Source organism: Podarcis raffonei, chromosome 15, assembly GCF_027172205.1.
Source record: "Podarcis raffonei isolate rPodRaf1 chromosome 15, rPodRaf1.pri, whole genome shotgun sequence".
Taxonomy (NCBI): domain Eukaryota; kingdom Metazoa; phylum Chordata; class Lepidosauria; order Squamata; family Lacertidae; genus Podarcis; species Podarcis raffonei.
The window spans coordinates 37,578,976-37,602,684 of record NC_070616.1 but is presented as its reverse complement, the minus strand read 5'-3'; the positions used below and the strand labels follow the sequence as shown (position 1 = coordinate 37,602,684).

The 23,709-nt window shown below is 44.8% G+C and overlaps 1 protein-coding gene across 1 annotated transcript in view; it reads right to left on the bottom strand.

Moving 5' to 3' along the window:
- Nucleotides 1-21,266, bottom strand: part of RNF122 (ring finger protein 122) — a 94,878-nt gene extending 73,612 nt beyond the window's left edge. Inside the window, exon 1 of the mRNA XM_053366339.1 lies at nucleotides 21,259-21,266. The gene's annotated coding sequence lies outside the window, so the exon portion shown is untranslated. The remainder of the gene's footprint in view (nucleotides 1-21,258) is intronic.
- Between the last annotated feature and the right edge of the window lie 2,443 nt (nucleotides 21,267-23,709).

The window sequence follows — 23,709 nt, the reverse complement described above, 5'->3', positions numbered from 1 at the left end:
AGCTGTTACCCCATGCACGGTTTTCTCAGGAAGAATGAGTCCCATCAGTCAAAAGGCAAAGAGGCTGTGCAGAGTGCTGATTGGCTGGGGGGGTTGGTGACATCAACAAGCACCCTCCCCTCTCTCCACAGAGCATTTTTCCCAGCTGAAGAAGAAAACATGTTTTTAATTTTTTTTAAAAAAATCATGCACTTCAGACGTGGTACAAAAGGAAATTCAAACACACAAAGGTAAATAGCCCACCTGAAGTATGGGAGGAGGAACAAAAATTTGAACGTAGAAAGAAGCTGGACTCATCTGTGGGGCAAAAATATAATAATAATAATCCTGGGTTTTTATGCACAAACCTTATATTCTTCACAGGAGCACAGGAGACCTGCCTTGTGACCTGGCATGACCTAGTGTCTGAGGAAGTGGCTCTCCCGAGTTTCTTAGAAGAATCCTTCACATCCTCTTATTGTTTTCACTGGAGATGTCAGTGAGACCTTGGGGACTCCAATTTCAGCAGTGACTTGCGCAACACCAAAAATTGCCCTCCCCCTTATCACCTTCCATTCTACATTACAGTTATAGTGCCCCCGGGGCTCCTTGCCCAGTGTGACTGAACTGGTCACACTCCCCTAAACCTGCCTCTGTGAATGACTGAACCCGGGACTTTTTGCATGCAAAACACAATGCTCTGGCAATGTGCTCTGACTCCTCTCTATCCATTTCATTTAAATGTTAATGCATCCCTAGCTCATGCAGTTCTACAGAGACCAGGACACACAAGCTTTGGGCTTGTCCATCTCTTTGTTTGCTCTGCCTCTTTTCCCCAGGAAAACCTGTGGCTTACCGCTGAATCAAACGGCTATCGGGTTTTCTGCAGACTGCTGTGTCAGGGACCGTGCTGAGGAAGGCTGCACTGAGGAAGAATGGTGGGAGCCACCCCCTCCTCCTGATCCTGAATCTTCCCAGGAGCAGGAGGACAGTATAGATTTGGAACAGTGGTTTGCAGAAGGACATAGTTTAGAAGCCAGAAGCTGGGAAATACTGGATGGGGAACAGTTAGAAGAAGAAACACTGGAAAAGAGCGAGTTAACAGATTCATAGTCTCTGTAAAGTATCCACCCTCCTTCCCCAAAGTATCGGAGAGCTCAGAAAGTGTTAGAACAGAAAACACAGAGGCTCCAAGCTCAGATTACAAGATGTAGGAATGACGTAGATTAATAAGGATGGAAGGTGGGGGGGGGGGAGTGACCTTAATTGGGAGCCCTGCCATTCTGGTTAGATGCTTTATTTTGTCCTTCACTGTGTTTATTAAAGAAACTAACTGGTAAGAATTCCCTTTCATTTGATCTGCTCATTTGCAGCCACGGGGGAGGAAGCCCATTCCCAGAAGCCTGACATGCTGTTTGTTCTGATTCAGAAGCCAAGAGCATATTTTCCAAGCAGGCATGGGGCAACCAGAAGTGTGGCTGAGTCCCAACTAAGGCTGGATCTACACTGATTTTCTAAATGTTATTAAATACAACATTCTATAATGTTTAATGGCAGTTTCTCTTTGCTGCTCTGCAGCGCCCTCTGGTGCCACATTTTAATAACACATTTTTAACGTTATAAACCATGAGTGTAGATTTGCTCTAAGTAGGGATTACCCTCCCAGAAATGTGTTAGTAGTACATCCCACCCCACAATTGATAACCAGCTAAGAACAAGGACTCCACAGCTATAAAACCCTTACTGTTACGTGGAGTTCATACCCTGCAAGTGTTTTGGAAAAAGTGGGACAATCTTTTCCCCCCCCCTTGTGAGACAATGGTGAACATTTTGGATGCCTTGATCTAGAGCAATTTCGCACTGCAGTCCCCCCCCCAAAAAACCCCCACTTTGTTGTGCCTGCAATTTCACATGGTGCCCCAAAATGTGTGTTTTGGGGTGCTATGCTTGAAAAAAGTGGTTTTTAAGGGGGAAATCGTGGCACAAAATTGTGTGAGATCACAGTGTCCAAAATGGCCTCTGTTCCCTCACGAGAAAAATCAGGAAGATGGCATCCCTGAAGATTGTGTCCCAGATTTTGCCATCGAAGTACTGGAAGGTATGGGAATTTGAACCTTAGGAAGGTGGGGGAGTCACGAAGTAAAGTACGCTTTCGGCCACAATATATTTTTGTCTGGAAAACAGACAGACCTCCATGGATACAGAAGCCTATTTTGTTGACCAGTTCATCAGTTGCATCCTCTAATAGGGATAGAAGGATCTGCCCATCTTGGTTCTCTCAGTTTCTCATTTCTCCCCATCTGAATTTCAGTTCTTCCTATTTCTGCAGTGATCCACAATTCTGTTTTGTTAAATCCTCATGAAAATTATTCAGTATTATAGTGTGCCTTTCTACTGAAAAACCCAGTTTTGTATGCAGTTTGGACCAATGTACACATTTTTCTCAACTTATTTCTCCTGAGATAATGCATTTTTGTATATTATTTTCACAAATATATACGTACATTTAATGCACACTTTCCCCTAATATATGCATTTTTGTAAACTTTGCTTGGTTGGAGAACTGATAACATGTGGATAAGCTGCCAACCACTGCCCTGTAGACAATACTGACCAATGACCTGAACTCAGTATAAGGAAGCTTCTTATACTCAAAAAACAAAGTCCATTTCTGGTCTGTGTGAGTTTCACATGTGTTCATAAATATTTTCTGTTTCCAAATTTCTACCTTGATTTGTGTGGTTTTTCTTTTTTCTTTTTTTAAAGAAAACAACTACCTGCAAACAGATTTGTATTTAAATACAATGCTACCTCAGGTTAAGAACTTAATTCGTTCTGGAGGTTTGTTCTTAACCTGAAACTGTTCTTAACCTGAAGCACCACTTTAGCTAATGGGGCCTCCCACTGCTGCTGGGCCGCCGGAGCACGATTTCTGTTCTCATCCTGAAGCAAAGTTCTTAACCCGGGGTACTATTTCTGGGTTAGCGGAGTCTGTAACCTGAAGCGTATGTAACCCAAGGTACCATTGTACACATTGAAATAAGTTCAAAACTATGTTTTTCCTCCCAAAATGTGCACTTTTAATGGTCTTTTCTTTTGAAGTACACCTTTCTAAACATACTTTATCCTAAAATATGATTTTAGAAGCATTTTTTAGCATTTTTTGGGGAAGGAGAACTGCATTGCAACATTTGGGGAAGTGTGAAATCCAAAGGAAAGGTGTGTTCTGATCGATAGTTCAAAAGGGGAAGCTCAAGTTAGTTCGTATTGGAATTGGCAAAGAACAAATTCATCAAACACATGTCCTCTCTCGTATAAGGTGGGGAATCTTTTTCAGCCCAAGTGTTGCAATATTTCATGGCCAACTTTCTGGGATACATATGCCAGTGTAGGGAGGTCAGAGCAATGGATGTTACAGTACTTTTAACTTAGGACACCCCCCTCAAATATCTCCATAAAGGAGATGCATTATCACAATTCAAAGATACAAATCGTAGGAAGAAATAATCAATCTGGCCAAAGTGATTTTTTATAGAATTACACAACTTTTAGAAGACATCTGAAGGCAGCCCTGTATCGGGAGGTTTTTAATACTTGATGCTTTTACTATGTTTTTAGATATGCTGTAAGCTGCCCAGAGTGGCGATGGGTGGAGTAATAATAATAATAATAATAATAATAATAATAATAATAATAATGAAATGTACTTCTGTTTTATTAAGCATATGAACACACAGAGTGACAACAAATAACCTCCAGTCACCCACAAGTGTATCCATTGAACCAACTGATGTAATAATGAGTAATGTGACTTTATGATGAGCCTTTGTAGACTTGAGCAACCAGTTATGACAATTAGCTGTTCTCCAGAAGGTGGGAGGATGAAGCATGTATTGCTTTGTTTGTTGTTTTCTTGGTTACTTGATGCTATTCTTGGAAAAAAGCAATGAACATTTTAAAAGCATTGGGAGGAGCAGCCATGGGGTGTCTTGTGGAGAGTCCTGGGGGCCGGATACATAGGCACTGAGGGCCACATTCAGACCCAGGGCTGAATGAATACCTTTAGAGCCCCTAAGCACTGGGGGGGGGGGGGGAAATATGGTGCCTCTATATGCAACTCAAAATAAAAAGGTTACTATATACACAGAGGGAAATCATACAAAACCTACATTTGTGCTGAAATGCCTGGATTTTCTGCTTGCAAAATTCTGGATAATTTCAGTGAAGCTATCTCAATGAAGTATGTCCACATCTATACATAGGGAAGTGAATCAAGTCTGTCCTGACACATTGTTGTTCTACAAGGGTTTCTTCTTCTTCTTTCCAGCTGAGAAAAAGAGTGTTCTGTGGAGCAGTTAGTAATCACTGATGTTAGAAAAATGACGACTACTTCAGTGCTTGCTTTTTTTTTTAATAAATCAAATATCAAAATAATTTCTTTTTCTGCTTTGATGATGCTCTAAGGCACCTGCTTGGTCTGCCTACTGGGCAACCCAGCACGGTTTGGCTCCCAGTTCCTTAGCTCCCTCCCACCTTGTTCTAGTAAGCATGGCTGCCTTTATCCCCCAAAGGCACAAAATCCTTCCCTGTTGGCAAAGAGTCTGCCTCCCTCCCCTATGGGTGAATAACCTCAGCATGCACGGCTGACTCCCCGCTGCGTTCTCCCTTTAGTGCAGCGACGAGGCAGCCTTTCTTCCCAAGGCCCTCTGAATGAGCTCTCCCTCGCCAGCGCACAGCTCATATTCAGAAAGGAATTTGTCTAATCCCATCACTCAATTGCAAATCTGAATTTAAAAGCTAAGAGGCTTTGGGAAATGAAATTAGGTGGATAAATGTTTTTGGTTTCCTGCCGCCTATGGGGCACTGGCTGGTCATTTCCACTGACATGCCTGTCTGTCAGATTCTCATCGGGCGCTAACAGGGGAAGCTCTTGAAAGGAACCAGCATCCTTGCTTCTCTCCTTTTGCCCCCCCTCCCTCCAAATACAGATGAAATGCTAAACATAGAACAAAATGTCAGCATCTCCTGAAAAGAAAGGAAGGGAAATCTCAGCTGTTTCCACTGCATTGACCTCACCCCTTTTCAAAACCAGGAACAGCTGTGCATTCAGTTGGCTCTGCGGATGAAGTCATTGATTTAACCCGAGGTGGGTTCCTGGGCATTCGGTGGTAGCTCAAGGTAGCCGGCTGTGAGCTCTTGTTAGGTGGGGATGGAAGTGGGTGTCAAGGCACAGCTGAATGCACATACTGCTACTGGGCAGACAAATGGAACACAGTTCAGGAATGAAGAGGAGCCAGATACTGTGATCTGCAGGGCTGTCTTTAGCAGATGCAGCGCCGGGGTGCAAATATCCGCCCAGCGCCCCCAAATTACCACGGATAGTGGGGGGGGGGGAGAGAAGCTGTGCACTGTCAGCCATGGGGGGGGGGCGCAACTCCCCCCCAAGCCGCTGCAGGAGAGCAATGCCCACAGAGGTTTGGGAAGGAATCATAGAATCATAGAAACATAGAATCATAGAGTTGGAATAGACCACAAGGGCCATCGAGTCCAACCCCCTGCCAAGCAGGAAACACCATCAGAGCACTCCTGACATATGGTTGTCAAGACCTCCAAAGAAGGAGACCCCACCACATTCCTTGGCAGCAAATTCCACTGTCGAAGCTGCATGCCCTTCAGCCATATAGTTGGTGGGGCGCAGCTGGTGGACGTGCAGGGAAAGGGGAGGCTGTCAGCAAAGCCTCGCAGCTCCCCCACTCACTGGGGTGCCCCTGAGAGGCCGGCGCCCTGGCACGACGCATCACTAAGCCCTATGGGAAAGACGTCTCTGGTGACCTGGAAACTTTAAGCAAAGATATCACATTCAACCAAAACTTGGCTTTGAAAAGATGTGGATCATCATTGACAATGATGTCAGGGTATCTTAGGGATGGCCTGAACCCTTATATTCCAGCTCAGCCACTGAGCTCATCTGTAGGAGCATCACTGGTTATCCCCCAAGTTGGTGAGGCTCGTGAGACATCAATACGAAACCAATCCTTTAGTGTCGTTGTCCAAGGCTCATGAAATGCTATTCTAATAGCGATTCAGCAGATATCTTCTATATTGACCTTTAAACGTTTTCTGAAAACACTATTCCAAAAGTTTTTTAACTTAAGGGCATTCCCACCAAACATGAATAGATGAACCAAGCTTTCCATAGCTCAGCAATGGAAGAACCGGACTGAAGTACCCCTGAACATATGGGAAAATAATATTTGGGATACCGCATTGTCCAAACGTCTCACCAGACACAGGAGGCCAGTTAAAGGCATAACGAATAGAGACACCTTCCAAGAAATGTGGACCCCTTTCTTTAACTAGGTTAATGACTAAAATAAAGATCTTATACCAACCACTCAATATTCTCAGTGGAGAGGTTGCATTAAGAAATATGTTTGAATGTGGAATGTGTAAGTGTATGTCTAGAGACAATGGATAAAACAAACACCATTAGCTGTACTGCTGGATAAGTGTTTATTGTATTTGTATTTGTTTAAAAATCAATAAAAAATTGTTTTAGAAAAGAAAAATAAATGTTCCCTAGCATTTTTGTATGCTATTTTAGTGGGAGGAAAATGTATGAATCCCTGTGGACCACAACAAAAGACTGAACAAGGAAAGGTGAACAACAATAGAATCATCTGGGTGACTGGATTCAAAACTCGGGGCTAGCACACTGAGAGTCTCAGTGGCAGAGTATTAAACTCACAAAAATTAGCAGCAGTATAGCATTTAAAACGTTCCCGTCTTTCTATCCCTTTTGCAAGGAACAGACCACACACTGGAAAGTAAGTTTGAAATGATTTACTTATAGATTCAAAGGTCTGGTACATGTGCTGTTCCATGCAGCTGCAAGGAGAACACAGGCAAAATACTCTTGAGTAGAAAATACATAATATAGTTCCAAACACATGCTCTAAACTTGAGAGCAAGCTTACACACATCCTCCTTCATTGGTTACAGGTGCAGGGAGAGAAAGAGAAAGGAAGTAGAAAGGTTTCACTTCCTCCCTCTCCACAGGAGAGGGGGCGTGACCTAACTGAGTCTATCTAGTAATACAACTACTGTGGTCTTTAACCCTTTCATGCACTAGCTAGCAGTTGTGCATAGTTACAGTATGTTTGACTGTAGTCTCCCACAATTTTCACTAATACGTACATTTTGCACACTTTGCCCTGAGGAAGTGCAAATTTCAAATGTTGGCTATATTTCAGTTCACTAACTGTTTCAGAAAATACAAACTACATAGATTTGCCTTTAAATGCAAACTGAACTGGATTTCTCCACCTTCCCTACCTGGACATAAACTTCATTTAACTCAGTGGGACTTACTTCTGAACAGACATGCATAGAATTGGACTGTTGTATTTATGAGTGTGCAGCTTCTTATTGACGTGTCGCACTTCTATGACTCCCCGATCACAATATCCTCTGCCTGGCTTGTGGCATCAGAATACATAAAATAAACAATAAACTAATAAAACAGGTTTAAACAACACATTCATTGAAAAATAAAAGGTTTAAGAGATCTTAAAAGGTCTTAAAGTTATTGAATCCTGACCAAACGAACACCTGAATATTTGAAATTGTGCTGTGTAAATAAAAATTACATTTGCATTTTAAAGTAAACCCAATTCTCCCCATTCCTTCCTAAAACAAATGTCAGTCCTGGAGTATGAGAGATAATGATAAAAGAAATTAGATCCTTTGTTTGCAGAGCTCATTTTCATCACCACTAAGACTGTGGACACACATAACCATAAAGTGCATTTGCTGCCTTCCGTAGAAATGTTTTTTGGTCAGTGTCCAGACATTGTGATCTTCACTTTGTTGGTTAGCTGTTTTGAAAGAGCCTTTAGGTAGAACAGTTGTAAGTCATCTTATATTCTGAAGCCCCACTCGCCTTGTGTGGCGACTGGGATAACAGGGCCAATTACCTACTGAAACCCTATTGGTATGCAATGTGACAGGGGCAGTGTGTCCTATTTCACCACTTGAGGTGAAACGGGAATGTGCCACCCCCTGTTGTCCCACCCACCAGCGCCAGGCCTCTCCTACCCTGGCAGTGCCCACAAAGTGCTGGCAGCAGTGCCATCTTCCAGTGAAATCTTGTGAGATCTCACTGAAGTCTCATGAAATGTCAAGGACGCAAAGGAATAGTGGAGGAACCAGCTGGGGAACCCCCAAGGGAAGAAGACTCAGAACCTGGGGAATAGTTGTGAGATGACCATGAGTGGTCAGAGGTAGAAGCCTGAGAGGAGGAGGTGTCGGAAGCTGAAGAGATAACAGTGCTTAGTGAGCAGGAAGAGTCTGTGGCAGAGAGAAGGGTAGAATCAGAAGCAGAAGGTGCAGCAGCAAACTGGGATGAGTGAGGCCAAGAGGCAGAGATGAGTCAGGCTGGTGGAGAGGCACAGGTGTTTCCCCCTCCTGCTGCGACAAGCTCCCCTCCCCACAGTCTCTGAGAACCAGGAGAGGTATGAAGAGGGCAGTGGGGAAATCAGCAGCACAGAGGCACAGTCTCAGATTGCTTAGGGCAAACCCTGAAACCACAGCAGCACACAGAAACACCGTTTACCTTCCCGCCGGAGCGGTACCCATTTATCTACTTGCACTTTGAGGTGCTTTCGAACTGCTAGGTTGGCAGGAGCAGGGACCGAGCAACGGGAACTCACCCCGTCACGGGGATTCAAACCGCCTACCTTCCAATTGGCAAGTTTAGACCACAGCGCCACCCATGTCCCGTTAAAAAATACTGCTTTTAGAAACCCCAAAACTGCAGTACTTCAAAGCCTGAAATGTGTACAAAGGCTATGTAATACTGCAGCTTTCCTCTAGACATCCGGGAAAGAAGTGTCAAGTCAAGATCTACACCAGGGACAAGGGGGGAATAAATATTTGCTGCCCCTGTGGATCCTTCTGCACAAGGCTGTTGCCTCACATTGCCTTATGGGTGGGCCAGCCCTGGAGTGGCATGCATTGCAGCAGAACAAAGACCATAAGCCAGAGGCATTTTGATGAAATCTTTCTCAGGGCCAATATTCCTTTCCTCGGGTAGGGAAGTTCATGGGCAGTCGCTGAATGCAGGGCTGTGGGTACTCCTGCCTGCCTTCTGATGTGCTCAGTATCCCAGCCAGGCAGGCTCGCAGAAGTGCCAATAATCAGGCCAGCCATGGGATACAAAGCCAGGGCAAAATGCCAGTTATTCAATCAACCCCTAAAACTGAGCAGCTGGACCCCGAAGAGCTGGAACGATGGAACGGTTTTCCCGTGAATGCTGCCAGTTCTTGCTGGAAGCACCGGTTTCACGTCCCTTTTGGCCTTGCTCAGTGCCACCTCTCTCATGCTCAGGGGCTGCACATGATGCACAAGTGCAGCCTGATTTGTTGTGGGGTTTTTGTGTGTGTGGAGATATTTGGAGTACTGTGACATAGATGATAGAGCAAATTTTTTGGCTGTTGCTCTGGAGGACAGGACCTGACTCAGTGATTCCAAAGGGGACAAAAAAGGATTTTAACTATACGTCAGAGAGAACTTCCTGATGGCACATGCAGTAACAACAACAACAACAACAACAACAACACCCTGTCCATCTGGCTGGGTTTCCCCAGCCACTTTGGGTGGCTTACAGCATATATAAACATAATAAAACAAACTATTTGGCAGTGAAGCAGCTGTAGAATTATTATTATTATTATTATTATTATTATTATTATTATTATTATTAATGTCCTGCCTTTTTTCCTGACGGGGACTTGAGGTGGCTTGCAGATAAAAACAAGAGCAGCTAAAAACAGAGGAATTAATTTTAAAAAATAAAATAAAAAGCAATTAAACATTGCAAGAATTCAAACTATGAGCTTTGACAGGAAACACTATATAATCAGATGTGGGATATGGACTGAGGAACGTAGATTCCATCCTGTCTAGTTGAGTAAAATATGTTTTACACACAGTTTTCCCCTTTGTATGGAAAAGGTATGTTCTTGTTTTAAAGCAAGTGAGGTATTGTGGATTTAGGCTGGGGAGAGACCCGACCCAGATTCAAATTCCTACTCAGCTCAGTAGCCACTGCCTCACCTACCACTCACGATTGTTGTGAGGCTAAAATGGTTGTGAGAGTCCTAAAAGCACTTGTGTCACCCTGAGCTCCTTGGAAGACGATCTAAATATAAAAGATGCACATGAGGAAATAGATCTTTCCATGATTTCAGTACGTGACACTATGCGCTTTTCTCTTTGTGTTCATTGACATCTCCCTAGGTAAAACACTAAACACAGGCCAATTCAAGCATTGACCTTTGTAGGTTGGCTGCTCTCTCTCTCTGCGCTCAGATTAAAACCCCTGAGTTTGAGCAAACATGCAACCAGAATTGGTTGTGGTGTTCTGCTAAGCCTGCACCTGGTTTCAAAGCCACATTTTGTGGCTGTGTAATGAGTGGAAGACAGACTCCAGGTTGCACCCTTTACACTGCTTTACTGTGGCATGTAATCCACTGAGAGCAGTCAAATACAACATTCCTTGTTTTCCTAGAGTGGACATGCAAGGGGATGTTGGTCCAGCCAGTTGAACTTCCTGTTACACCTGGCTGGAGCATCCTTCCTTGCATGTGACTAGTGGGTGGGGGTGATCTCTCCAGACCTGATAAAAGGACAAGGCATGCTGCCACTCTCCCTCTTTTCCATCTTCCTTTCGTCCTGCAAATTTCCTGGACTGAACTGCTGGCTGCCAGCCAAGCAGTCCCCCAGGTCATCTCCCTTTGGGGTCAACCTGTTTGTATATGCTTGTAACTTTAAGCCTAAAGCCTGCCTTCAGCGATCACACTGTGCTGTGCCTGATCATGAGTAAACTTTCTTTTTATTGCTTATGAATAAGACTGTGGTGTCTTTATTCTTTTAGGAGGGATTCAAGGGGAAAATGTTAGAACACATTTCAATTTGGACAAGCCAGATTGAATTGCGTATTGTCTTAAGAAACTCACATGAGTTTGCAACTAGTTTTCTGCTGTGCGTGAGAAGGGGAATGTAAACTCTGCCAAGTAAAGGAACTTGCTAGCGCAAGTTAGGAAGGATATTAATAATAAATATATCCTTTCCTGCCACCCTGAACATTCCCACATTTACAACTAAATATTTCACCAGCAGAACAAGTATACTGCAAAGTTCCTGTAATTTAGCGCTATAACGGATACAACCTCACTCTCAGTCCTCATGCAGTCCTTAAGGGTTTTTTTGTCAAGCATGTTTGCACTTCTGCAAAGCTGGGGAGGTTCTCTTGAGCATTCCAATACCGTCCTCTTGTTTTCCCTGTGGCCCTGTTTGTGCTACGGTCCTGTCCTTCCTTTCGTCACCTGAGTTTGCTCCCCGAAGGAGTGATGATAATAAGGGAACTTTTGCAACTCTTCAGGTTGTAGAAACAAAACAAAACTAGTTTACTTTGCTTTTCTGTGCACTTCAAATAAATTCTTCATTCAGGTAATAAATTATGAAGGGAGAAAAGCAGGGGGGAGAATCAAACTTTGGCTTTCTGGTTCAGAACTTCCCTTTTTGTTTTTGTCTGAGCTGCGTGCGACTCTAAGGACCCTTCTAGACTGGTGTTTCTCGTTTGCAGCTATATTCCACAACATATCACTGACACAGCGAAAGCGCATCATTCCCCCTTTATTAGCTGCTCTGCAATTCTTCCCAAATGTTTCTACATTAGTGTAGTTTGGAGTGGCACTCCTGCACTTTAGCACAACAAAAATGGGACACAAAAAAACCTGAAATAGTTATGGTCCAAAAAGTTACAGGACTTCAGCAGGAAGTTATGGGAAACAAAGCGGTATTTCTGGAGGAGAGGACTAGAGGGAGATGGAAGGGAAACAGCTGGGAGACTTCAGCCTGACTTCTGAACTTGTGTTTGTTCATCCCACCCCTCAGGGAGCCGGTGCCCAGAAGTGTGAGCCTCTGGCATGATCTCAGCCATGGCTCAGTCATCAACTGAACAATCTCTGCTGGCTGTAAATTGTGACGAGTTCTCGTTCTGCTTGGGTGTAGCTGTCTTAGTATACCTGATGTAATGGCTTGTGAATTGTACATTTTAAATTATTGATTTTTATTGCATTGTTCATATTTGTTGTTTTATATTATATGCCCTTTGGGATGAAATCCTTATTTTGATTGTGTACAGTGCCAAGTACATTGACGGCGCTGTATAAATAAAAGATGATACTAATAATTCCAATCCCAGAACCTTTGCAGGTGCAAAGAGTTTTAAAAGCTGGAAGGAATATGATCTCCCAGCGAACGACAGAAGCACAAAGAATCATGGAAGCACAATAAGAAAATGTGGCTGGAGGGGCCCTAACTGGGATTTGCATCTTTCAGTTGTCTCCTTGATGATGCCTTAGATGAACCTTTTCTTACCATTCAGGGCAAGAAATTGTGCAATTTTCTTGGGTTAGGAATCCGTGCATTTAAAGCTTAACCTCTGAAACTTTGCTATGGAAGGCTTCGAAGACACACCAGCTGCCTAGCTAGATGAGAAGCTGATTTGACTTCATCTCTAACAAAAACAACAGATGCAGGAAACTCCCGACTTCTCCCAACTACATCTATGTCTGGTGTCACCTAGCGACTAAAGGTGCAATCCAAGCTCCCTTTGTGCTGGGTGGCGTGGGCTGACGGGTGGAAGTGTCCCTCTGCCCAGTCTATTCAAAATCCTTTATTAGGCATATCACACCTCACATTAACAAACAAACATCATATACAGACTGTATAAAATACGGGCTCAGCGAACACAATTTATCCCAGTCCTATTCTTAACTCCAAAAAATAAATCAATGTACATAAATAATATAATACAATATAATACTGCCCAGTCTTGCCAGCCTCCAGCAGCCTGAGGAGTGATGCTAGTTTCACAGCTTCCAGTCCCACCCATGGAAGATGCAGGAGGATGGAGGGGCTGTAGCGGGATCCCCAAGGGGGCCTTTTGGAGGGGCTGAGCTGGGAAACGATCTATTGAATCTCGAGCTTGCCCCACAGCTGTCACATGAGGGCATCTGGGCTTAGTTGTTGGCAGTGCTTTTTTCTGGGGGTACACACACCCCTAAACATTTTGTGAATCTTTGTACTTTTGTCCATTTACAGTATTTATTTCCGCCGATTTGAACTTAAAAATTGTTATTTTCTTGAGTCAAAATGAAAGTACACCTAAACATTTTTTTCTTTTAAAAGAAAAGCACTGGTTGTTGGGCTAGTTCCAGGCTGGGGCAGCACTTTGCTTATCCCCCAACCTTCTACCCTGGTGGGTATACACAGCAGGACTGTACATGCAATGGCAACCCTACCACTGTGTTAAGCCCTGTTCACCGGCAGCTACTGTTAGGATTAGGGATGCGAGTGGTGCTGTGGTCTAAACCACAGAGCCTAGGGCTTGCCGATCAGAAGGTCGGCGGTTCGAATCCCCGCGACGGGTGAGCTCCCGTTGCTCGGTCCCTGCTTCTGCCAACCTAGAAGTTTGAAAGCATGTCAAGTGCAAGTAGATAAATAGGTACCACTCCGGCGGGAAGGGAAACGGCATTTCCGTGTGCTGCTCTGGTTCGCCAGAAGCAGCTTAGTCATGCTGGCCACATGACCCGGAAGCTGTATGCCGGCTCCCTCAGCCAATAAAGCGAGATGAGTGCCGCAACCCCAGAGTCGTCCACCACTGGACCTAATGGTCAGGGGTACCTTTACCTTTACTCTTAGGATTGGTTCAAGTCCTACCCTCCTGCTCTGGAGGGTAGGACTCGAACCAACAGCTTCAAGTTACAAGAAAGAAGATTCCAACTAAACATTAGAATAAAAACTTTTTGACATTGAGAGCCGTTCAACAGTGGAATGGTCTCCCACGAGAGATTGGTGGACTCTCCTTCCTTGGAGGTTTTTAAGCAGAAGTTGGATGTCATGGATGCTTTAGCCAAGATTCCTGCATTGCAGGGGTTGGACTAGATGACTCTTGGGGTCCCTTCCAGCTCTTAAGAGTCTATGATTGCACCCTACTCTATGTAGTGACCCCTGCCAGATGCCTCAGTTCTAGTCTTAGGAGAAAGTTGACTTGGTTGGACATGCTGAACCTGCCACATACAAACTAAAACATGGAGCTCAGTACTTTGGGATTTTTGGGACGCGGGTGGCACTGTGGTCTAAACCACAGAGCCTAGGGCTTGCCAATCAGAAGGTCGGTGGTTCGAATCCCCACGACGGGGTGACCTCCCGTTGCTTGGTCCCTGCTCCTGCCCACCTAGCAGTTTGAAAGCACATCAAATTGCAAGTAGATAAATAGGTACCGCTCTGGCGGGAAGGTTAACGGCGTTTCCGTGTGCCGCTCTGGTTCACCAGAAGTGGTTTAGTCATGCTGGCCACATGACCCGGAAGCTGTACGCCGGCTCCCTTGGCCAGTAAAGTGAGATGAGCGTCGCAACCCCAGAGTCGTCCGCGACTGGCCCTAATGGTCAGGGGTCCTTTACTTTGGCTGTGGTTGCTTGTGCAGGGCAAGATACTCACCACCGATGGGATGATAAAAAGCCCTGCTGCATCAGATACTATACGGAAGTGGGGTTCACAGGAGCTGCCAGCCTGTGAAATTTCAAGGAGGAAATAATACCTTATGTTAAATATATATAATTAAAATATAGTTCCTGCTAAGTCAAACATTATATCAGAGGCAGTTACTAAGGAAACAGTGGATGCACGTTGAGGTTGACTGAAGTCATAACATAAAGAAGAAAGTCATCTTATTTTTATATAACAATTTCTTTGTATTGGAAGTTACGTGTTTTGTGTGTTTTTTTTCCTGTTGTTTGGATGTCATATATAAAACTAATAAAGAGTAATTGAAAAAAAAGGAAGAAATTTCAAGGAGCAAAGTGTATTCTTCTCTTGCCTCTGGGCTACTGTGCATCGATGGGGGTTCATGTCAGAACCATGAAAACAACATGAAAACCCCCCTCTAATCCTGCAGTTGAGACTGATGATGTATCTAGCACAAATGACTTTGAACAGGATATGATTTTGAAACTGAGACATTAAAATATACCCCCGTTTTTAGAAAGTATGTACTAAAACATAAGCTTGTGTGTTTGTATAATTTACAAGGGTAGCAGTTTTCTGGATAATTTATCCTTTTTGAAAGCAAAGATACTTAGAATCATAGAATCATAGAATCATAGAGTTGGAAGAGACCACAAGGGCCATCGAGTCCAACCTCCTGCCAAGCAGGAAACACCATCAGAGCACTCCTGACATATGGTTGTCAAGCCTCTGCTTAAAGACCTTCGAAGAAGGAGACTCCACCACACTCCTTGGCAGCAAATTCCACTGTCAAACGGCTCTTACTGTCAGGAAGTTCTTCCTAATGTTTAGGTGGAATATCCTTTCTTGTAGTTTGGAACCATTGCTCCGTGTCTGCTTCTCTGGAGCAGCAGAAAACAACCTTTCTTCCTCCTCTATGTGACATCCTTTTATATATTTGAACATGGCTATCATATCACCCCTTAACCTCCTCTTCTTGCGCCTTGCTGATAATTTTTGCCAATGTTCTCACAAGCAGAGAAAAGAGGAAGGGAGAGCGATTATATGGAAACATTGCAAGGTGGGGTGGGCAAGATTTGGAAGGGATGAGGAGTGAGTACATCCTTCCTTTCATATTAATAAAATCCTTTGTAGTGAGATCGGAAACATCCCCTCACTGCCCATGCTTCCTTGAATGCCTACAGGAGGACATCGTGGTGACCTCTCATGGGCTTTCCAGAAAGTACAGGCAGCTGCTCTGCATTTGGAGCACTTGAAAGCAGCACCAAGAGTTTTAACCTTAAAAAAATACCACACCACATTTGTGCTGTTTTCAGGTGCTCCAAAGAGAGGCTTTCTGTGGATCCTCTCATGGGGTTTCAAGGAAGTACAGGCAACCAGAGAGGCTACTGGGAACACTGCAATGATATTTTTTTAAAGGGAAAGGGAAAATGCACACATATGCCAGCTACCTTGTCACTTTATTAAGGTACGCTCAAAACACCTCCTCCTCCTGCAAGATTTCACTAGGATTCTGTGCCTCCTTACTAGAGAGTCAGCAATGATCACCTTTTGTGTGTGTGTGTGTGTGTGTGTGTGTGTGTTTGTGTGTTTGAAGAGGCTCTCAAAATTGGTGTGTATGATTCAAAATAGCACTTCTAGATCCCTAACATGTTTATTTTGTTTTCAATAGCTTTGTGTAAATGTTCAGAGGAATGATGGATGAGTAGTTAATGTTCATAATAACCGGCCATTTTGCACATTCACCAGGCTGCGTGGAGAATGTGCACATAACCCTTCCATGAAGAGGGAATTGTGCATACTTCTTGGTCAATCATTTTCAACAGGCCTTGGGAAATGTGCATAGATTGGCTGCATTTTGTATATTCCTTGGGGAATAGGCACATTTTCTGATCAGTAGAGAGCAGGCATAGGCAAACTCGGCCCTCCAGATGTTTTGGGATTACAACTCCCATCACCCCTAGCTAACAGGACCAGTGGTCAGGGAAGATGGGAATTGTAGTCTCAAAACATCTGGAGGGCCGAGTTTGCCTATGCCTGGTAGAGAGCAAGGTCCCCCCCCCCAATTAAGGACAGGACGTCCCTTGAGTAATCTTTCAGCAGTAGGTAGTGCCAGAAATGGCAGTGGGTGGGATCAGAGGTAAAAAGGTAAAGGGACCCCTGACCATTAGAGGTTCAGTTGCAGACGACTCTGGGGTTGTGGTGCTCATCTTGCTTTACTGGCCGAGGGAGCTGGCATACAGCTTCCGGTTCATGTGGCCAGCATAACTAAGGCACTTCTGGCGAAGCCAGAACAGCGCATGGAAATGCTGTTTACCTTCCCGCTGGAGCGGTACCTATTTATCTACTTTCACCTTGATGTGCTTTCGAACTGCTAGGTTGGTAGGAGCAGGGACTGGGCAACGGGAGCTCACCCTGTCGTGGGGATTTGAACCGCTGACCTTCTGATCGGCAAGCCCTAGGCACTGTGGTTTAGACTTCATACTTTTTCTCTTTCTCCTCTTTCCCTTTCAAGGTAACCCTTCCTCAACGGGTTTAATCTCCCTTTCCATGTGTTCCCCCTTGTCTTGATGGTTGACCCAATGTCATAGAATCAGAGTTGGAAGGGACCTTAAGGATTATCCAATCCAACCCCTTGGATGCAGGAATATGCTGTTGTCTCTTATGGGGATGAACCTGCAACCTTGCTGTTATCAGCACCACGCTCTAACCAACTGAGCTATTAAGCTTTTCCCTAAGCCGAGTAGCAGTGATGGTGGTGGGAATTCTCTTCAGCATTGTAGGAGGAGAGAAGGTTTTAAACTTTTGTTTGCCCGAAATCCTCTTTGTGTTGCTGACTGATGAGCAGCCAAGAATGGTGAGATATTTATCTTGAGTTGTCCTGTCCAGTTTTCCTGCTGCTTTGCTGAGAGTGTGGGAGGGGTGTGTGTTTTTGTGGGACATGAAACAATAGGCAGTAGGGCAGAAGCAGCCTTGGGGAGCTAAGTTTGAATACTTGTGATCCAGCATGAACTATCCTAACTCACACCTCCTGACCATGCAGTTCACAGTGTGGCAGGATGCCTAAATGAATATGGGTTAAGTGAACCTCGGGTTTGGTACTTAATTCGTCCCTTAAGGAATGGTCATCTAGAGAGTCTGGAGGATAGACTTCAGGCCCAGGGGATGAATACAGTCCCTCAGGCATTTCTATATGGCCCTCAGGAATCTACCCAGGCAATGTCCCTGCCCCAGACCCCATCACTCACTGGTCCTGCTCTGTTTCCTCCTTTGAGTACAGTGGTACCTCGGGTTAAGAACTTAATTCGTGCCGGAGGTCCGTTCTTAACCTGAAACTGTTCTTAACCTGAAGCACCACTTTAGCTAATGGGGCCTCCCGCTGCTGCCACGCGATTTCTGTTCTCATCTTGAAGCAAAGTTCTTAACCCGAGGTACTATTTCTGGGTTAGCGGAGTCTGTAACCTGAAGTGTCTGTAACCTGAAGCGTATGTAACCCGAGGTACCACTGTATGCCTTCTCTTTGATGAAGCTTTGCAAACTTTGGTCACTAGGGGGCGCTCTGATTATATATAAAAATCTCACTTTTGCCTTCAGCGGAGTAAAACCCCAAGTGAAGAAGGGAACGGCAGGCTGCGAGTTTACCAGCCATTTCTGTTTTATGTTTGTGAGATGTGTCTCCTCCGCACAGCTCTGCTAAGTGCAGTTTTAGAGAGCTGGAAACTTCACAAAGAAACCCCCTTCGCCTGAGTTAATGCTACCTTTGCACAAGGGCAGGATAGAATAAACATATTTCTATTAAAGCTGTATGGTTTAGGTCTCCACAGGTAGTTGCGCACCCAGGTTTTTCAAATGTTTTGACATTATTTTGTAATACAAATAGTTGGGGATGCTCTAGGATTTTGATTAGTCTGCATTTTTCAGTGGATTGAAACTTCCTGGATTAATGCGTGGACTAGAGCAAAGTAACGCTTTGTTTTCCAGCACACAAAACAACAAAAAGTATTTAATACGATACTTTATCTTAATATGCAAATAAAATGAGTATTTTCCAATAACATACTTATTTTATGTTGACATGCATATTCTGATAAAATGCATAGGCCATTGTGCATTTGTGAAAAATACAGTAAAACCAATGGGAATTTATGTGCTATTTTAAAAAATAAAAATACAGATTGATGGACTTATGAGTGCAAGTGGGCAAAACTGACAAGAAATGGACTGATTTAGCCGTCTCTCCTTAGAGTAATGATAGGCAAAGAGGATTTCTCTTTCACACAGCAGGGAAGGCCTCTTTGAAGATACAGCTTGCTGAGCCCCAAAACGTGGATTACCTGCAAAATCAAGGAAATAGGTAATTTTGCTTCAGAACTATATTCATATTGATGACCATATGCCCATGCATCGAACTCTGTGATTCACAGACTTGCAACCTCACCTCCTGATGCTGTCTCTGTTTTGAGAAAATGCTGGGTCAACAGACATCTTTAGCTTCTAAAGGTTCCTTTTTGTTTAAATTCCTTACGTTTCTGATTTCTGTATGTTTGCTTTGCTGTTGTTGCTGTTCAGTTTTAAATTAATTACCGTATTTTTTGCTCTATAAGACTCACTCTTTCCCTCCTAAAAAGTAAGGGGAAATGTGTGTGCGTCTTATGGAGCGAATGCAGGCTGCACAGCTATCCCAGAAGCCAGAACAGAAAGAGGGATTGCTGCTTTCACTGCACAGCGATCCCTCTTGCTGTTCTGGCTTCGGAGATTCAGAATTTTTTTTTCTTGTTTTCCTCCTCCAAAAGCCAGGTGCATCTCGTGGTCTGGTGCGTCTTATAGAGCGAAAAATACGGTATTTGCATTTTACGCATTATGACCAATTGTGACAGCTTATAGCTTTTAGCAATAAAGGTTTCATTCATTCGTGGCAGCTTGGTGTGTATTTGAGAGCCCGTAGTGGTGAAAGTGTTGCACTGTGACCCCATGAGTCCTGTGTTCAAATCGTCACTCAGCCCTGAAGCTCCTTTGGTGCCATTGGATGAATCATGACCCTAGCTTGCCCTACTGCACAGGATGGCTGTGAGGATAAAATGTGTTGTAAGGTGCCTTGAGCTCCTTGGAACAAAGGTGAGACATAAATGTATCTGGATTAACTGGCAGATATACAGTGCAGTCAAATCTTATGCTTGTTTATTGGGAAGTACAGTAAGTTATACCATGCTCAGTGGTGCATACACAAAGGGACGCGGGTGGCGCTGTGGTCTAAACCACTGAGGCTCTTGGGCTTGCTGTTCAAATCCCCGCGATGGGATGAGCTCCCGTTGCTCTGTCCCAGCTCCTGCCAACCTAGCAGTTCGAAAGCAGGCCAGTGCAAGTAGATAAATAGGTACTGCTGTGGTGGGAAGGTAAATGGTGTTTCCGTGCGCTCTGGTTTCTGTCACGGTGTTCCAGTGCACCAGAAGTGGTTTAGTCCTGCTGGCCACATGACCCGGAAAGCTGTCTGTGGACAAACACCAGCTCCCTTTGGTCTGAAAGTGAGATGAGTGCTGCAACCCCATAGTTGCCTTTGACTGGACTTAACCGTCCAGGGATCCTTTACCTTTACCTTTTTTTTTTTTTTACACAAAGTTAAGTGAGAGAGGATTGTGCTGTAAGCCATTGCTTATGTCACTCAGATCAAGCTGGGTCAGTTCATCTGTGCCAAGTATGGGAGATGTGTGGCCCTCCTGACGGCTGGGGGCTGACAGCAATGCAAGTCTAAGAACATGCAAAAGGCCACAGGTTCCCCATTCCTGTTCTGTGTACTCTGTAGATCAGGGGCAGGCAACCTAAGACCCGGGGCTGGATCAGGCCAATCGCCTTCTAAATCTGGCCCGTGGATGGTCCGGGAATCAGTGCGTTTTTACCGTACATGAGTAGCATGTGTGTTTTTATTTAAAATGCATCTCTGGGTTATTTGTGGGGCCTGCCTGGTGTTTTTACATGAGTAGAATGTGTGTTTTTATTTAAAATGCATCTCTGGGTTATTTGTGGGGCCTGCCTGGTGTTTTTACATGAGTAGAATGTGTGCTTTTATTTAAAATGCATCTCTGGGTTATTTGTGGGGCTTGCCTGGTGTTTTTACATGAGTAGACTGTGTCCCTTTATTTAAAATGCATCTCTGGGTTATTTGTGGGGCATAGGAATTGGTTCATATTTTTTTCCAAAATATAGTCGGGCCCACCACATGGTTTGAGGGACGGTGGACCGGCCCACGGCTGAAAAAGGTTGCTGACCCCTGCCGTAGACCATGCACGAGGAACACGTTCTCTTCTGGTCAACTTTCTAAGAACCATATACCAGAGGTGGGCGGGGCCAAAGGCCAAGGTGGTCAGAGCAGCAACTGTAAAACGGGCGACTAGTTTTGATACCTCCCAGACTCATCCTCCATCCAGGCATTATCAGAGTTCAAGGACTTCCGAAGATGCCATGCAGTCTAGAGCAGCTTCTGGAAGTTCCCCCTTCCGGCCTCGCTGTGTTGTGAGATGCTACATGGCCCAGAGTGGCCTCCGGGAAAATCGTGGCATCCTGGATTGGGATCAGAAGCCAGGGCAGCGCCTCTAAATTTGGGACATCCCGATTAAATTGGGAGGCCTAAGGGGTCTGCAACCACATGCGAAAAGCCAGAGATTCCCTTTGTTGCCCTAGAAGAAAGATGAGATAAAAAAAAATGTAATGCAGAAACATTTGTAGTTTTTATTTGTTCTTGCAAAAAGATTTTACTTTTGATGATCCGTGCTTGACTTTGAATTAGATCAGGGCAACCAGAGAGAACAAACAGAGAATGAAAGCTGCTGTGCCTTTTATCCATTGTCTTGCACCAGAGACCATTTATTACAGCTCTTTTGCAAAAGACAGCTAACCAAGCACTCATGGTATGCATTAGCTGGCACCTGTCTCTCCCACTATAATACTTTGACTGTGGTCTGTTGCACTGAGGTGGAGGTGAATTGTCGCTGAACTCTGTGGTGTGTGGAATGGGGGTTTCAGCAGATCTAAGGGAGGCTCGCTTTGCCATAGCCATTTAGCCTGATAGATAGGCTTTCCATTGTGTCGCTTCTCGTCTGGCTGCTGTAGTCTTGTCAAAGAATGAATGATCACCTCCTAATTCTGCATCTGGAACTTCTAACACAGATGTCTAGTTCCCCCAGCAGATCTCAAAAAAGAAAAAGTGTGGCATTTCAACAGCAGCAGCTGGTGATCATTTGGGCTCTTGGAAAAGCAGGTCCCAGTGGCTGCTCAGGGGAGATGATGGGATGCCAGATAAATTCCCGCAAGAGCAAGTTTATCAGCCCACTGTTCCTTTGGTGGTGACAATTCACCAAGGCTTATAGGCTCGGAAGAGATAATGGGGGGGAAAGGGAAATAGTCACTCGCTGCTGATCTTTGCTGTTGAGCAGGTGCTGTAGAAAAGACTAGCAAAGTTGCTAGTCCTTAAGGAATGGTCATCTAGAGAGTCTGGCCCAGGGGATGAATACAGTCTCCCAGGCATTTCTATATGGCCCTCAGGAATCTACCCAGGCAATGTCCCTGCCCCAGTCCCCATCACTCACTGGTCCTGCTCTGTTTCCTCTTTTGAGTACAGTGGTACCTCGGGTTATGAACTTAATTCGTTCCGGAGGTCCGTACTTAACCTGAAACTGTTCTTAACCTGAAGCACCACTTTAGCTAAAGGGGCCTCCTGCTGCTGCCACGCCGTCAGAGCACGATTTCTGTTCTCATCCTGAAGCAAAGTTCTTAACCCGAGGGAATATTTCTGGGTTAGCGGAGTCTGTAACCTGAAGTGTCTGTAACCTGAAGTATATGTAACCCGAGGTACCACTGTACTGTTTTCTGGCTGGAATATGTCCTTCAACCGTTATCATGCCTTTTGCCCTTGCCCAACCATTCCAAATTCTGCAAAATCAAGTATACTAGTTGTGGGTGGCGCCACGGTTTAAACCACTGAGCCTTTTGGGCTTGCCAATCGGGAGGTTGGCAGCTCGAATCCCTGCGATGGAGTGAGTTCCCATTGCTCGGTCCCTGCTCCTGCCAACCTAGCAGTTCGAAGGCATGCCAGTGCAAGTAGATAAATAGATACTGCTGTGACAGGAAGATAAATGGCATTTCCATGGGCTCTGGTTTCCATCACAGTGTTCCGTTGCACCAGAAGCAGTTTAGTCATGCTGGCCACATGACCCAGAAAGCTGTCTCAGGACAAATGCCGGCTCCCTCAGCCTGAAACCGAGATGAGCGCCTCACCCCATAGTCGCCTTTGACTGGATTTAACTGTCCAGGGGTCCTTTACCTTTTTACCTTTACTAGCCATAATATGTGCAGTTAAGTCCATCTGGGCTCATTTCTGTAGATTTCCATGCATTTGAGAACAAAAGGCCATGGGTTAGTAGCACAGAACAGGGTTTGCTTGCAAGGTGATTCAGGTCTGATACCTGCCATTGCCAGGTAGGGCTGGGTAAGACTTCTTCCTTAAACCGCTCCTGTCTAAAACCAGCGTTGTTAACACGGCCACTCAGTGCAGACAACACGGGGGGCAACAGAGGCATCTGAACTGGTAAAAAGTAGCTTCCCTTGCAATTGTTGTCTCCCCTCTCGATATACTGCAAATTACAACATAAACAAGTGACGGAAGAACTATCCCCCCCACCAGACAATATCCCTCTCACCCCACGATCCATCACTGCTCCATCTCCAGGCCCTTCCTGTTGTCAGAGAATATTTTATCGCTGTGACATTTTTGTGTCTTAAACAGCCTTTCGCTGTAATAACACTCTCAGGAATGGAATCACCCAAGCGCACCGTCTTCTTTAACAGCAACCCCCCTGAGTCGAGTACAAAGAAAGATTTAAATGTCACAGGGAAGGCGCTGGGCCCGTCCATCAGGAGGTAAGCTTTTCCTTTGTCAGGGATGGAGCAGAGGACTTAGCACAGCTGTCACGGCTTTGGAGAATAAAGGCTCAGAATAGCTGCACGGAAGAGGGAATGGAAAGCATCTTGGGGGAGGATTTTATGACTAATCATTTCTATAGCAATTTAAGGGCACAATCCTCAGTGATATGCTTCAGGGCTTGCCCCACTCTAACAACTGGGAGCTGCAAAAAGGCTCAGTCC